Source organism: Sinocyclocheilus grahami, unplaced genomic scaffold (genome assembly GCF_001515645.1).
Source record: "Sinocyclocheilus grahami isolate Dianchi unplaced genomic scaffold, SAMN03320097.WGS_v1.1 scaffold865.1, whole genome shotgun sequence".
NCBI lineage: Eukaryota > Metazoa > Chordata > Actinopteri > Cypriniformes > Cyprinidae > Sinocyclocheilus > Sinocyclocheilus grahami.
The window spans coordinates 602,970-619,721 of NW_015506044.1; the positions used below are offsets into that span (position 1 = coordinate 602,970).

Consider the following 16,752-nt stretch of genomic DNA (forward strand, 5'->3'; position numbering starts at 1 on the left):
ATATATTAATGAATTAAAAGAACTGCTTTCTATTTTAACATTTGTTTTCTTGTGTCGTCATCTATTCATTTGTTCTTCTGATAAAAGGTAAACTATCTACTGTTCTTTCACGTATAGCTGAGCCTTTTTAATGTGCCTTGGATCAATTACAGCATTGAGGAGAGACAGGGATCATATTAAATTAATCACAATGATGAATGTAAACCTCAAAATTTGGTTTCAATGCAAACGCAGTAATGAGGGTAAACAGTGAGCATGAGGTCCCTCTAGACCATCTTGCATGGTCTATTACAGTGACTCATTGTCTCACAGCTTTAACCCATCACACATTCCCCAAACCGTTATAGAGGATACCTGGAAGATATACATACCCAATTAAACCTTGATGCCAGCTTCATTTTCCACTTTCCCCCTGCTGTCTCTTTCTTTTCCAGCCTGGAAACACTTCACAGGATGATTATCTTGCATGTGGGAGAAAGAGTTTGTACTTGGGAACTAGAAACGGGACACATAACATCCTTACCACATTATACAGCCATGTTAGCCTGGGAATGCTTTCAGTGAACAGACAGTGTTTTCCCCTGACACTGCATGAGTGAAATAAGAGTGTGGGGCAAAAAATACAAACAAGCATGGATGTTTTGTCATTTCATCTGCTTGTTTCTGTCTCTCTCTCCTTCTCTCTTCAGATTGCTGAGTGGAATCTGCAAGGGTCTGCAGACAACAGAAGTGTGTAGTGTGTGTCCATTGAAGAGACCTTTTCCCCTCTGCTGATAATGATGCACCATTTCCACATGAGGAGGCAGTGAGTATTTCATCTCTGACTAGCCACATATGCATGGAGAGCTATTAATTCCCTTGGTTCACCATGTGTCTTTGAAAGCTGTCCCTCTGTGCCTTCGTGCAAAGCCGTTCTCAATTTCAGCCTTCTATCAAGTACCTGGCCAAGATTACACAAATGTCATTTTAATGCCCCCCAAAAACCTCACCTCAAAGGGTCCCTCTTTGCTCTTTGAAACTGTTATTTTCATTCCCGAATGTTTCATGTGCACATTTTTAAAAAGCTGCTAGACACATTGTTAGGGTCCATATATAAGACCCCATGAAATGCCTTGTTGATGTTTTTTTTTCTTTCTTTCTTTGAAACAGGATGTTTGGGTGGGACATACTGAAGGGATTATGTAATTTTTAATAGTCAGTTGGTTGTCACTAAGATTTGCATGATTTCCATGCTAGTTGGGTGAAGGTGGCAATAGAGGGCGGGACATTTTCATCCTAGTGAGCATCTGATTGGATTAAAACTTGTGTAGTGCAGGATGAGTCATCAATATATGCCAGTGTTGATTTTGTACTAATTTGTTAGTTAGTAGTTTGTTTTTTGCTAATATATTTTAACATTTGCATAACATAACCAGCTTCATATGTATGACTTTTCCGACATAGTAAAGTTGCTCAGAGCACTTGAGTACAAATCCTGTAAAACATGAGTCACTATAAAAAAGCTCCAAAGCCTCATAGGTCTTTGATGGTTGAGAATGGCTGCTTCAGAATTTTTTATTTTTTTTTATCTCATTTTATCTCATCACTTTTCTTAATATTATCATTTATGATTAGGGTAGGGTTTTGTGTAGGTGGTATGTTATTTTCAGAGCATTATTACTTTATTGCCAGTCACCATACATTTAATTTGTATGTTGTATGCAACAACCTTTTTTTTCTAATGAGCCTGGATTGAGCATATTGATTTCATGTAGAATTACACTGATTATATTTTACAATTTTTTTTTAATTAAATTAAATTAAAGTTATATTAAGTGTAGGTGGATGCAACTTGGCCCATTATACTGGAAGAACATTGCGGGCTGTGGTTTTGTGGTTGTTCATCAGGGAACAGTGAGTGATGTTGACAAAGGATTGTGTATTATTCAATCCTCACCTGTCAGTTATTCATGAAGCAGATGTAATGCCACAAGAGACCGCTGCTTATGTTTGCTGACAGTGGTCTTTGACTAATGCTCATTCAGAGTGATTTCAGCCCTATGGTGCTTGAAAAGGTGAGATAAAGACATTCTAAAATATACCATTCCTGCCTCAAAATCACAGTCCTATAGATAACAGCTAAGGATTTGGCTCCAGTGAGTTTGTAAATTAGCATTACGTGAGTAGCCAATGTTAGAAACAAATAGCTGTGAAGACATTATTGTGTGTACTAACGTTTATATTTGAATTTACTGGAAATTCACAATTTCATTGAGGGCAAATAAAAAAATAATAGCTTGTTTTTAACAGTTTGAGTGGAAATATTTCAGTATTGCCTTCACGTTATGTCTGAAAGAAAGGTACAATTACAAACAAACAGGCAGCATGTAAGAACTGATGTTTTGCTCATCAGCTCTTGTACACAGGCTTATTTCACTAATGCTCTTAAAGCTGAAATGTGTTGGATTTGACAACTCCATAGCCTTCAGACCCAGGGTTTCATTTATAAAACGACATAAATTACTTCCAAGAAGATGTGCAAACACAAAATAAGTTTCTGAAATATGATATATGCTGGATAAAACCACTAAAAACTAGGAAACTACTCAATATTGTAGAAACTTAATTTTCTGTAAAGTTGCTTTGCAACGATTTGTATTGTAAAAAGCGCTATACAAATAAATTTGAATTGAACTGATTTGAATTGAAACAGGAGAAGATACAAGATGTAAATTGTATGATAAGAGAGATTACACTGCATAAAGTATTTTTTCTTAATCAATAATTTTGTTTTCCAGTATTGTTGTTTTCAGAAAAACAAATATGTAAGCAAAATTGCATCAGATATTAAGACTGGTTTTACAGAATATATCTAGTGCAAGTGTATAATTCACTCCACTGGAAATAGTTTTTAGTTGTTTTAAGCATAAAACTAAATTAACTTATGCAGATTTGCTTCTTAGGTAAATTTATGGTTTTAGGAATGTTCATATGTTTGCCTCGACAACAAAACAAAGATACTGATTAAGAACACAATTTGCTGAACACAATATTACAAACCTGCATGTGACTTTACAGTATACATACAAAGCCAATCTGATCAAAACAGTCAAGACAGCTGACCACCAGCCAAATCACCAGTTTGAAAGTGTCTGGCATCATTACATATATATTGCAGGGCCACATGTTAGTCAGAGTCAAGGGGATCTCACAGACTGACTGTTATTGGATAAAAAAAAAAAACAGTTCTAGGCTGCAATTTTCTTTTTTACCCTTGTAGTTAATTAACTGACAAAACTGTTGACATACATAAACAGTGGATAATTAGTAGATTATAGCTCAGGTAATCTGATGTTAGTTAAGTAATTGATACTCGGTAGATCTAAGCACAATTTGAGACATTATTGAGGTCTCTTTTTAAACTCCAGTCACATTACTTTTGTATTTTTCTAAGGGGAAAAAAAGCACAAAATTTACATAGGAGTCTCTGTATGATCCCGTTGTCATTTAATAGCATCACTGTCTATAAGAAATAATTGAAAAATTAAAACTATCAATTCTGATTTTTCTTTATTATGGCTGCTGAAAGTGATGATGCAAATGTGGAAGCCTGGGTTGATAATAACATTTGGTCAGGCTATGAAGTCATTTATGTAGGATATCAGACCGAATCAGACAATCTAAGATTTGGTCAAAACCGAGTTGAGGCACGAGGAGTCACAAAAATTCCACAGAGGCCCAAGACAACAGGATGTCATAAATCAGACCCTAGCCCTTCTGAAGCAAGCCTAAACCTAAACCCCTGTCACAGAACAGTTTTCAACATTAACACAAAAGAACACATTGACAACCATGGCAGGAAGTCAGGCAAGTGCTTTCCTTGAGCCACATGTTTTCCTATAAAAGAATAGCTCACCAGTTCCCTTTCGATACTTCACTCGTCCTGCGCTCTGAGGTGATGAATTTGCTGGCAAAGGAAGCCGTGGAAAAGGTTCCTCCAGCCCAGAGCGAGTCAGGCTTTTACAGCCGTTACTTCCTCGTCCCCAAAAGAGATGGTGGTCTCCGGGCTTTTACAGTCGTTACTTCCTCGTCCCCAAAAGAGATGGTGGTCTCCGACCCATCCGCTATCTCAGAAACCTGAGTTGCGCCCTTATGAAGAGGTCATTCAGGATTATTACACTGAAATAAATCCTCGCGCAAATTCGCTCGGGAGACTGGTTCTTTTCTCTGGACCTGAAGGATGCACACTTTCACATCCAGATAGCCCCTCGTCACAGACCTTTCTTGAGATTCGCCTTCAAGGGAGTGGCTTATCAATATACGGTCCTTCCCTTCGGGCTGTCCCTGCCCCCCCCCCCGCACTTTACGAAGTTCATGGATGCGGCTCTCTCCCCTCTAAGACAGATGGGAATCCATATTATCTATTACCTCGACGACTGGCTCGTTCTGGCCCAGTCAGAGGCAGAGTTAATATCTCACAGAACCCTCCTCCTCAGCCACCTGGAGTGCCTGGGACTCAGGGTCAATTTTCCCAAGAGCTCGTTGCTTCCCAGCCAGCGAATTTCGTTCCTGGGAACAATTTTCGACTCAGCCCAAATGAAAGCAGTAGTCATGCCGGAACGAGCATTGGCCATACGGAGGCTGGCGACCTCCTTCAAGATCGGTACCGCTCGCCCTCTCAAAGCGTTTCAAAGGATGCTGGGCCTCATGGCATCTGCGTATGCGCCCCCTTCAGCGCTGGTTGAAACCACGGGTTCTATCCCATGCGTGGCGTCACGGACGTCTGCATATCAGGGTGAGTCAGGCCTGTGTATCGGCCCTGACCCCCTGGAAGAACTCCCACTGGATGGAACAGGGCGTGGCCATGGGGATGGTTCACAGAAGGACAGTTGTCATGACAGACGCCGCCAACTCAGGTTGGGGGGCGCTGTGCGAGGGCATACCGACCTTCGGCCACTGGTCGAAGGCGGAAAAAGGCTTCCACATCAACTGCCTGGAAATGCTAGCAGTATGTCGAGCCTGTCAGTTCTTCCTGCCAGTCCTGAAAGGGCACCATGTGCTAATCTGATCAGACAACATGTCGGTTGTGTCCTACATAAATCGCCAGGGAGGCCTCTCTTCAAAACGCCTCTTCATGCTGGTAGAGCGCTTCTTAGAGTGGGCTCAACCCAACCTGCGCTCGCTAAAGCCAGCGCATATACTGGGCAAATTGAACCAGGGAGTGGACATGTTATCAAGGAGCAATGTCCCCTCAGGGGAGTGGACGCTCCATCCGCAGACGGTTCAGAAGATCTGGGAGATCTTCGGTGAGGCCGAGGTAGACCTCTTCTCCTCAGAAGACAACTCTCACTGCCAAATTTATTTCTCAAAGACCAGGGACGCGTTGGCCCACGATTGGCCCAACCTCTTTGTCTATGCTTTCCCCCGATCACTCTGATCCCACAGGTAATCAGGCGAGTAAGGGAACAAGAACACAGGGTTCTCCTGGTAGCCCCCCTTTGGATGAACCAGCTGTGGCTATCAGAGCTTACTCAGCTACCGATAGCGGCCCCTTGGCCTGTTCCACTGAGACGGGATCTCCTCTCTCAAGCGAACGGGACATTATGGCATCCTCTGCCCGACCTATAGGCCCTGCACCTCTGGCCGCTCGACAGGAGCCTTCGTGCCTCCCAGAGCGAGTCTTAAACACAATTTCGGAGGCTAGACCTCTGTCTACAAGACGCCTCTATGCCTTAAAATGGTCTTTTTTCTCTGCCTGGTGTCAAAACCACGGCAAAGACCCTCTCACTTCCGAATTGGCAGAGGTGCTGTCATTCCTACAAGAGCTGCTGGATAAGGGTTGTTCCCCATCCACGCACAAAGTCTATGTGGCTCTATTGAGGGTCAATCGGTGGGCAGAAATAGAGAGGTCATCCGCTTCCTGAGGGGTGCAAGGAGGCTGAATCCGCCTCGTCCCCCTACCGTCCCTTTATGGGGCCTGCCCACTGTGCTGAGTGCCCTGAAGGGCCCCGCTTTTTGTCTTTTGTAGCGGATAGAAACTGGCCTCTGCTTGATCTGCAATAAGTAAATGACTCTCATTAGAATCATAATGCTATGGGTTCATTACAGAGAGCGTGCTCTGTACCTCACGCTGTCATTCTCATTGAACTGCATGTTGTGGTGACCAGGCCTGAAGGATGCAGGTAGATCTTTCACTTCAAGTAGAGGAGGACATGCTCATGTCTTGTTCGTTAAAATCTGGTCCACTCTGTTAAAAAGAACCATCTTATATTAGCTTGAATTTTTATGCTGTTCAAGGCTGGTTTATGATGTATAGGTTCTGATCTTGAATTCAGCTAGCTATCTTTGTGGTGCGACTCTAGTTTCTTAACCACAAATGGTCTGTTTGTTTCCCCCCATGAGCTCAAAGATCAATTGAAACACTTTGCAGCTGACTTTTAGAAAGAAATTCATCTATGAAATTCAGTCTGTGCTATAATGGTCACTTAACACCAACACTCTGTTTAACAACAGCTTTATAAATATGCAACTGCTTCTGCAAGAATATCAGCTTTCGATGCAGTTTTTCCCCAAAATTTTACCTCTAAATACAAACAAACTGTTAACTGTTCATGTTAATAAACAATTAAGGTCATCTTGGTTTTTGTCTACTGACTATTCTAACACTGGGATAATAATCCTACTTAATGATAATAAATTATAATTTCTGTTCTTCATAAAACGTATTGTGTATTTTTATATAACACACACACACACACACAAACTTTATAGATTAATAATAAATAACATTAATAAACCAATAATAATAATATTTCCTCACTGTGCTGTAGTATCTTGTAAATGTCACTTAGTATATGTAAAAAAAAAAGATAAGAAAAAAGAGAATAATCCAGCAACCAGCTCTCCTCAGGTTGTAAATACATCTGAAAGCAAGTTGCTGTTCTTTTGAAATGCTGTTATGAATTCAAAGCATTGTACGCTGTATAGCTGTTTGATATTGAAATGTTTAAACCAAGAGCAATAAGCCTACGAGTCTCCTAATATATGAGGAACAACAAGAAAATTGCTTATCCATCACTGCTGTCTATGTGAGGCATAAAGATAAACAACTCCCTCACTCTCTTTCTTTCTCTCTTTCTGTTCTGAATCCAGCTTATTTGCCATTTAATTACTTGTGTCCTTCCCAACGTTTCAAACATCCAAGTCAGTATAAGATCAACTGCACAAATTAGTAATATATTATCAACCAGACTGCAATTATAGGATCTTGCTTATGCATGTTAATGGAGTACACTTTTTGTTGGCTGAATTGTGCTAGTTTTGCAATTTCAGCAGTGCAAAGTCTGTATGCTGAGAAAATAAAGCTGTTAGACATGAAAGAGTTGGGCAAAAAAGTATTAAAGTTGTCAAAACATGCTCTGTGAATTTCATTTATCTGCCCATTTTCTCCACTCACACACTCATGGTGCCATTGCACTTATTAAAGAAAGTCATTATATTTAGATGGTTATGTTTCATACATTATGAATATTTCAAACTTTCCAGAAACGTTTCTCTTTGTTGCACTGTAGGTGTGATTTTTTTATTTCCTATGCTCCACCATACTCCAGTACAGAACTGAATGTGTGTGTGTGTGTGTGTGTGTGCGCGCGCGCTCAGAAATTAATCTTAAATCGGTCCTTTCCATTTGTTATTGCTGTACTGTGTTCTTTGTAACATTAGTAATCTTAGCGGTGTCTTATATTTGTTGTGGTTAATCCAATTACTGACTGCTGGCACCTCAGAGGATTAAACCGAACAAGTAAATTATGAAGATAGTCAAAGCATGAACTGTGAAGTGCTACAGTATTAGCTTCAGAAACATTCTTTCTACTGGTCCAGGGGATGCAAGTTGAAGGTGATACCCAAGTTAATATCAAACAGCTTCAGGATAATATTGTGCAATATTACTGCAATTGTTTTCTATTTAAAATACAATTCATTCCTGTGATGGCAAAGCTGAATTTTCAGCAGTCACATCATCCTTCAGAAATCATTATGCTGATTTGGTGCTTATGAAACATTTCTTATGATCAATTTTGTAAACCAATATCATGTACCCATGATCCATTTTTTCAGGATTCTTTGATGAATAGAATGTTCAAATGAACAGATTTTATTTGAAATAGAAATCGTTTGTACGTCTTTACTATAATTGTGTATCGGTTTTAATAGTCCTTCCTGAATAATAGTATTAATTTCTTTAAAAAATAAACAGACTTTTGAAATGTAATGTATTGCCAAAGCATAATTTAATGACCCTGAACTTTTAATGAACATTTAATGAATTTTTAATTCAGCAAACAGAGTCCAAACACATGTAATTCAGTGTTTCACCTCATCTCCATGAGGATCCTGAGTCATCCACAGAAAACCACAGGTTCACTGAGAATTTTAATGAGTTCATGATGTAGGTGAACCACTCATAGGCTAATGAGAGAAGTTGCCTCTGTAATTGCTCTTCCTCTTAAGACTTCTGATGTTGCATTACATACAGGAGGCATGATGAATTGCCACAGATGTTCAGTGCCTTGGTTAACTAAGTTCCTGGTGATTTTATAGTGTTCATTTGTTTTTGTTAGTTTGTTACCTACTAGAAATTGAGCAAAGGTGGATGCGTGTTGTCATCCTTCCTACTCCCTGAAGGGATCAGGCTAAGCAGAGTGTGGGGATAATCTAGAGATTGAGTGGAATCCAAAAATGGCAAATAGCCATGACAGACGAACCAGCCAAGTGGATGCAAGGAGCAGGGATTCTAAATGAGTTGCCAACACTAAAGTCTTTACAAAGACAAAAGGTATTTATAAAGTGACTAATTACATGACTTTGAATGCAGGTGTGTGGTAACTATGGTGACGATGATTAAAGTCTAGTGAGGATGCCCCATACTGACTGATCTCTTAGGCTTCAATGTATAACCTTGAAGCAAAGATCATGTGAGATGTGACACATCACCTTGGTTACCTTACAAAATAGTGAAAAAGAGAATGCGGTGGATGGTTCCCAAGACAACTGGGGACAAATGTCATAAATATATGTTGCATTATGGTTGCATATAATTATATTTTCTTTCCAATATCTGAAAACAGCCAGAAGTAATGCAAGACTGGGCACTGGACAGTGAGACATGTTGCTTTTGTTGTTGATTAGATAATACTTGCATTGCACTGTTAGAATAATTTTAGCAGTGAATTATTGGGAACTCTACTGAAATTCCATTTCTTACGTGCTTGTCATTCAGTCTTTGGCACATATCCATTAGCCTCTAGGTTCTGCATTCAATGATAATATTAAATCAAATGATTTATTAGCATTGCAAACACCAGTCACGTCATACCAAAATAGATGTGCCATATAAATTACTGAAGCTGAAGCAGTTAATTAGCTAAAGAAGTTAATTATCTAAACAGTTTTCATTTAAATTAAGGTGTTATGCATTAATTGCATGCACTAAAAGGATGAAAAGTTTGATAGAGTTGATGAGCTAATGTTCTTGGCTCACCCTGAGCTGCACAGGTCAGCAGGTAAGAGAGAGAAAAAGTGACAAATTAGCGATTTATTCACTGTAGTGCTGTGCAGCCATGTCATGATTAATATTGTGTCCAATTGACTACAGTAACAATTTAATGTATATTAATTCATAGTATTCATATTCATATTATTATTATTACTACTACAACAACAACAACAATAATGAGAAATTAGAGAGATAGATGACAATTATCATTAAAAACCCAATTGTGGCACAATAAGAAACATTAAAAACAACGTGTGGTATGGCTGATATAGAAGCAAGGCACAGTTTCAAACGTGCTATTTACTGTATGTTTATAAAAATGTTGTTAATAAGACACACTGCCCAAACTGCAGTTTTATATGTTTGCTGGTGCTAAAATGCCAAGTTATGTCATGAAACTCTAGATGACGCAGGCTGATGGGTCATTAACACAAAATGATGGTATTCACAGCGTTAAACTACTTGGCACAAGCTGATTGGTTCATGTTGCATATGCAGCCAATAAGCTTGCTGCTTTACATTTAAATGGCTGGTTACCATTTACTAGAACAGTTCGCAGCGCACTTTCAGAGTTCCTCTGAAACCCTTCTCCTTCCCCAGCTCCACCTGTATAGATCTGCTACGGGTTATTATATATGCTATTTGTACAGGAGCAGTATGTCTTAAATACTCACAGCACCGTATCTGCATATGTATTGGCAGTAGCAAGTTCCTGTACTTGCTTTGCTTTGCAGCAGCTGCAGCAACAATAATCTACAACTACAGCAATAACCAACAGCAGCAGCAATTCAGCAGCAGCAGTGTAGTAGATCTATTTTACCAAGACCAAATACATGAACATTGTCATATCCATTACCATGCTAAAATCTTCCAAGAGTTTTCATGAAGGAAATGCAAATTCTGCTTAGCTGGATGTGTTTTGTGTTGTGTGTTGTAAAATGAGAAATCAGAGAGAATAATATTCTCTCTGTATGATATGACTGCTGTAGATATGACTATGATATGATATGACTGCTATAGAAGCAAAACCCAATAAGATGTATATAAAAAAATATATATTTTGCTGAATGCGGGTTGTAGTGAACACAGGAAACCTTCCATTCCTCAGGTTTAACACCAATGCGTTTTTGATTCTAAGACAAACTTTACACCTGGAACTAACATCCATTTCAAATTAATGTGGACAAAGCTAAATACAGGCATAATTGAACCCAAATGTAATGGAATTGAAGTGTGAGGGGTCAAAGGTTGGGGTTAAAGACTAATACACATGTCATATAATGTGTATTTTTGCAATAGTATGTGCGTGTGTTTTAACTCAGATGTGTGTTAATGCACATTCTAGCAAAAAATCTTTCTTCTCTCTCGGTCTCGACATCCATCTCGCATTAGCTGCACACATTTGTCTGTGCTCCATGTAGGGGGTAGTGATTGATGTAGGTAAGGTATCAGCTGTCTGTTTCTTACAGGGTAGTTTTTTGCTGTGTTAATGGGCTCATTTGTAACCTTATGAAGCAAACTGGAGGCATGAAGCTTAGATACATGCTAGACTGTAAATAAATCTGTCTAGGGAACTGTGTATCTCTCTGTCTGAAGCTTTTCTTTGAGCTTTTGACTCCTTTCTCTTCTCACTTCTACACTTAAATGTGTTTTAACATTGTTTAAACCCCGAGTTTAAGGCATTTAAAAAATAAAAACCCTGGCTAAATCAGGATCAATAGGAAAACAAACCTGAAACCCAGACATTTCAGGCAATTAAGAAATCCTGGCCAGGACATGTGTAGGAAAAAGAGGACATAGGGTCACCCTACAGGTATTAAAACAGGTTATGTTAACCCAAGGTTTAGGACAGTGGTCCTCAACCAGGGGGCTGGGGTCCATTAGGGGCCTCAACAAACTTGCAAAATAGACTCAAGAGAACTTAAAATGATTTAAAATAAGACAATTAATCATTAAAATTATCGAAAACACCTAAAAAGCTTTTTTTAAAAATCCCCATTGTCTTGAAAAAACCTGCTTATATGAGGTTATATCAGGAAAGTTATGTAAATTAATAAAATCTAAAACTCCATGAGCATTTTTGTAATGACTATTTTTTTTCTAGTTATGTTAAGCTCTAAAATATTTTATTTGGTAGAAATTGTGGGTTTGAACAAAAAAAGTAGTTAATCCTTATCCAGTAAACCAAAAACAACAGGAAAAGTCGGGGGGCCACTGATTATTTTTGTGGAGGTTGGGGGTCCTTGGAATTAAAAAGGTTTGAGAACCACTGGTTTAGAATGACACAAGGTTAATAATGTGATGTGTGTAAAGTCTATTTCTGTGCCTTTTTTCGTATTATTTTACTTTCTGTTACTGAAACACAAGTCATGTCCTCTGCGTTTAGAGAACAAACGCAGAGAGAGGAGCAGAGACACTGTGAGAGGGATGTCTTAGATGAAGATGGCTTTATTAAGGGTGAGTTGGGAGGAGCTGATGGTGGAGTATTGATTGTATTTCCTTATTATCATCCCTTCAGCTCGACTTATCCATGACAAGCAAGAGAGAAGACTAGAAATTAGCTTTGCACTATTTTCTCCTTTTTCTCTCTTTTTCATAGGAAAATAAATTTCATCCTAATATTTTCGAAACTTAAGGTAAGCATTGATGATTTTGCAGGACTTTTCCTATCGAACAAATAACAACTAAAATCCACAAAACTCTCTTTTTTATTTCATGGGTCTTTAATTGCCTGACCGATGTTCTTTCTTTCCTGATCGCTCTATTTTTCTCTCAAGATGATTTATATATCACTTGATAGTGATGTGTTGGCTTGTCTAGTCATTGCTCCTCAACATCCATCTTCTCTTACATACTATAGTTCTTATTGTGTGTACCTGTGTGTGTGTGTGTGTGTGTGTGTGTGTGTGTGTGTGTGTGTGTGTGTGTGTGTGTGTGTGTGTGTGTGTGAGAGAGAGAGAGAGAGAAAGAGACTTGTGAAAATCAAAGTTGTTAGGAGGCGCTCAGATGTGAGATGTTGTGAACTGCTGAGCTCTAATCAAAGTGATCCATCATGTTAGGGGTAAGTGAAGAGAACAAAAGCACTCTCCAGTTTTCAGTCTGGGGGGAGATCTCAGCTCACAGTTCTGCCACTCGGGATATCAGACTTTGATGTCTGAATCTGCTGTTTCTAGCAAAAGCTGGTTTACAGATGTGTGTCTAGATGGTGTCACATCACTTTATTGGATGGTTGGTTAGACATATTGGACAGTTTGTACAAATTTGAAAGTTAGAAGTATGGACGCATGATACATCATTACTATATTGGATATAGGCTGTTTATTTCTTTCTTATTACATTTTTGTAAGCATTGGATGATTTTGTATAGTTAATTGTGCATGCTACTATCCATTATTTTTAGATTTAGATTACCATTGCCACCATCTGATGCTCATTTCAAGCTAATTAAAAAAAACACAGAAATAGTTTAATAACACTGGTAAATGTATTTTTAGTAAATTAATATGAATTCTTCATACTGTGCATTATAATGTTGTGATGCCTACATTCACTCAGTATTTAAAATAAGTGGTTTTAGTGTGTAGTGTTTTATTTTTTTATTTGTTTAGACCAAATGTAAATTTTTGTATCAGCAATTTATCAGTTACCGGCCATGACATGACAAATATATTTACTGGCTTATCGGTATTGGCCAGAATTTAAATACTGATTCATCCCTAGTCTTGCAGTTTAAATTTTACAGTTTCATCAGGGACTTTTCTGCATTCTAATATACTGTATACTGAATGCTGATCAGCCACAACATTAAAACCACTGACATGTGAAGTGAGTAACATTGATTATGTAATTGCAGTGGCACATGTCAAGGGATGGGATAAATTAGACAGCACATGAACAGTTGTTGAATTCAGTGTGTTGGAAGCAGGAACAACGGGCAAGCAAAAAGATCTTTGCCGAGGCCCAAATAGTGATGGTTATACGACTGGGTCAGAGCATCTCCAAAATGACAGATCTGTTGGCCTGTTCCTGGTATGCAGTGGTTAGTACCTACCAAAAATTGTGCACAGAAGGGCAGCCATTGAACTGGCATCAAGAAGATTGCAGGCCAGTGGAGACAATGGGCAATATTCTACTGAGAAGCCATGGGTGTGTGTGTGTGGGACCGTCTGGTCTATAATAGACTACATTATTGTACAGCACGGTGCCTCAAAGAGTTTGTGCTTATATGTGTTTTGTTCATGAGGACGCTACTTTGACACGTACCACAGACCTTAAGGTTTTTCCAGACCACGTACACTACTTGATGGCAATGATGTTCCCTGATGGCAGTGGCCCCTTTCAACAGGATAATGCACCGTGAAACAATGCAAAATGTGTTCAGGAATGGTTGAGGAACATGACAAAGAGTTCAAGATGTTGCCTTGATCTCCACATTCCCCAGATCTCAGTCCAGTTTAACATCAATGGCAGGGGTCCTCAACTCTGGACCTCGAGATCCACTTTCCTGCAGAGATTAGCTCCAACCTGGATTAAACATACCTTCATGCAACTTTGTAGTAATCCTGAAGACCTTGATTAGCTTGTTCAGATGTGTTTGATTAGGGTTGGCGCCAGTGTTGGTAGTAATGCATTACACGTAACACAAGTCATGTAATCAGATTATTTTTTTAAGTAACTAGTAAAGTAACGCATTACTTTTTTATTTAGAAGGAAATATCTGAGTTACTTTTTAACTCCAGTTACTTTGTTTCCCATGTCAAAAAAAAAATGTATCTCTCTTTATTTATTCCTTCTCTTTCTAGCTTGTACTTATTTGAACAATGTCTAAGAACTTGGTATTACAACCACTTCTTGTGTCTGTTTGCCTCTTTAAGAAGAATCGCTTTATGTATCCCCCAATTGTAAGTCGCTTTGGATAAAAGTGTCTGCTAAATGACTAAATGTAAATGTAAATGTAAATATCTTGATTGACAGCCCTGGTGCTGCCATGCTGAGAGAAATCGGGAGTAAGTGCAGAGGCGTTGTGTGCGCGGTGTAAACATGATGCTTACTGTAGTTCTAGACTAAATATGAACATGTATTTACTCATCTCACCTGCACAAAAACAGATTCACTATTCACTAAATGCAAACTCAGAATATTACACAAACCTGCAATAATTAAATATGTTAAATAAGACAAATATCATTTATTTAATCCTAATTTATTAACGTCTAGGTTACTTGTGTAACCCTCGTTCCCTGAAGGAGGGAACGGAGACGTTACGTCAGTGACTGACGAATTGGGATCTCGCCCGAGAGCCCAATCACCTTCGAGTGTTAACTAAACAAGCCAATTCTTTGCTACTGACTTTCATTGATCCAATTCAACCATACTAAGCAAAAATGTTATTTCCACACATTTTTGTTATTTCTGAATAGTGTTAAACTTTCTTCTCCAGCGTCCTATTCTTCATGGAATTTGTTTGAGCTGCACCCTCTACTGTACAGATGTGAATTTACATTTCCTTCAGCCTGAGGCGTATTCATTTCACTTTTGGTGTGAAAGGGCTTTTACATTTGTAAAATAATATTTTTTTATATTAAAAACAAACAAGCAAGCCCTGCCCAGATTTAAAATGTAACTCAAAAGTAACATAACACATTACTTTCCATAAAAAGTAACTAAGTAACCTAATTAGTTACTTTTTTAAGGGAGTAATGCAAGATCGTAATGCTTTACTTTTAAAAGTAACTTTCTCCAACACTGGTTGGCGCTAAACTCTGCAGGAAAGTGGATCTCAAGGTCCAGAGTTGAGGATCACTGATCTATGGGATGTGCTGGACACGTTCAGAGGTCTCCGTGCAACATGATATTAGGCAGATGGCATTAACCATTTACAGTTGTAATGTGGTGTTTGGGGTTTTGTCATGTTCATGTTTTCATGTATTTTAGTTTGTAATTGTTTTATGCTGTTTGTGTCATGCTTCCCTTGCCCTCATGTATCTCTGGCTTGTGTATGTGTCATGTTCTGATTGGTTGTCCTAGTCATGTGTCTTGTTTCCCATTGGTTTGTTCTTGTCATGTGACCCTCTTGTTTTCTATAAGTAGCCATCATGTTGCCATTGTCCCTCGTCGTGTATTGATGTTGTAACCCGCTGTCAGTGAGTCTAGTCAAGTCTGTTCATGCCTAGTCAAGTCTGTTCATGCCTCATCAAGTCAAGTCTGTGTCTCTAGTCTTCGTCTGTTTGGATTATTGTTTGGATGTTTGGATCACCTGTAAATAAACTGCACTTGGGTTCTCACTTACGCTCGCCTTCAGTGGACTGAATCGTTACAACAGTATATGTATGTTTTTTTTCCAATTATATGCATATTATTATACAGTATATGATCATAATTCTCAGTGGTCTAACATAAATGCAGTTTCCTAAGACATAAATCATTTTTTTTTAGAATCAGAAGTGGCAGATTGCAGCATCTGAAAGTGTTGTATGCATGAGAGAAATAATGCTGTTAGTGTTGGTTTAGATGAGAAACAGAGTCAAAAACAACTGGATTATCCCTTCTAGCAAGCATCGCCCTTTGTCAGAGATTTACGGTCCAAAAGTCCCTCCAGCATCACAGCCCAGCACTTCCCAGAATCTACACAGATTTGTGCTCTGCTAATATTTTCTCTGTATTTCCCTAGGACCTACGCTGACCAATGAAATGGCTAAAGCACACAGGAGAGTGAAGCTGGTTAGCACAGAATATATTTATCAGAATATTACAGCGACAAACACAGTCAATTACTTACTAATTGCACCTTAAACCTCTACTGATGGAGCTGGAGATGCCCATTGCCCCACATGTGTGACATAATTATATACTGCAGTGAAGAATTAGAGGTGGGACCGTCCAGAAGCAGCTCAATAAACTTGGATGACGATATCTTGGCGTCAAACCTTGTGACGGTCTTGGGATAAATTACAAAAATTGACTCTATGAGGTAATTATCTGTCTATTGTGGATCTGTCTGATCTGTTTATCTGTCCAGCTCTAGATGTCCATATATCGAATCCAGAGGGAAAAGAAGCTTAAATAATTTTATTGGAAAGCATTTCCTGATTGTAACAAGGTCTCAGCTCATCTTGTCATTTTTCTACTCACCTGTAGTTCAGTTAATCTGCAGTAGTGCAGAGGAGCTCATTTAGTAAGAGTTATCCAGCCATCACGATGCAATCCCAAACCCATCA

The 16,752-nt window shown here is 38.8% G+C and overlaps 1 protein-coding gene across 2 annotated transcripts in view; it reads left to right on the plus strand.

The window, feature by feature from the left end:
- dlgap3 (discs, large (Drosophila) homolog-associated protein 3) overlaps positions 1-16,752 on the plus strand; it is a 170,074-nt gene that overhangs the window by 91,863 nt on the left and 61,459 nt on the right. The window contains exon 2 of one of the 2 annotated variants that reach the window (XM_016248099.1): positions 690-805. The gene's annotated coding sequence lies outside the window, so the exon portion shown is untranslated. Of the gene's footprint in view, positions 1-689; positions 806-9,518; positions 9,543-16,752 lie in introns of those variants that run through there. The other variant, XM_016248100.1, reaches the window with a different exon arrangement.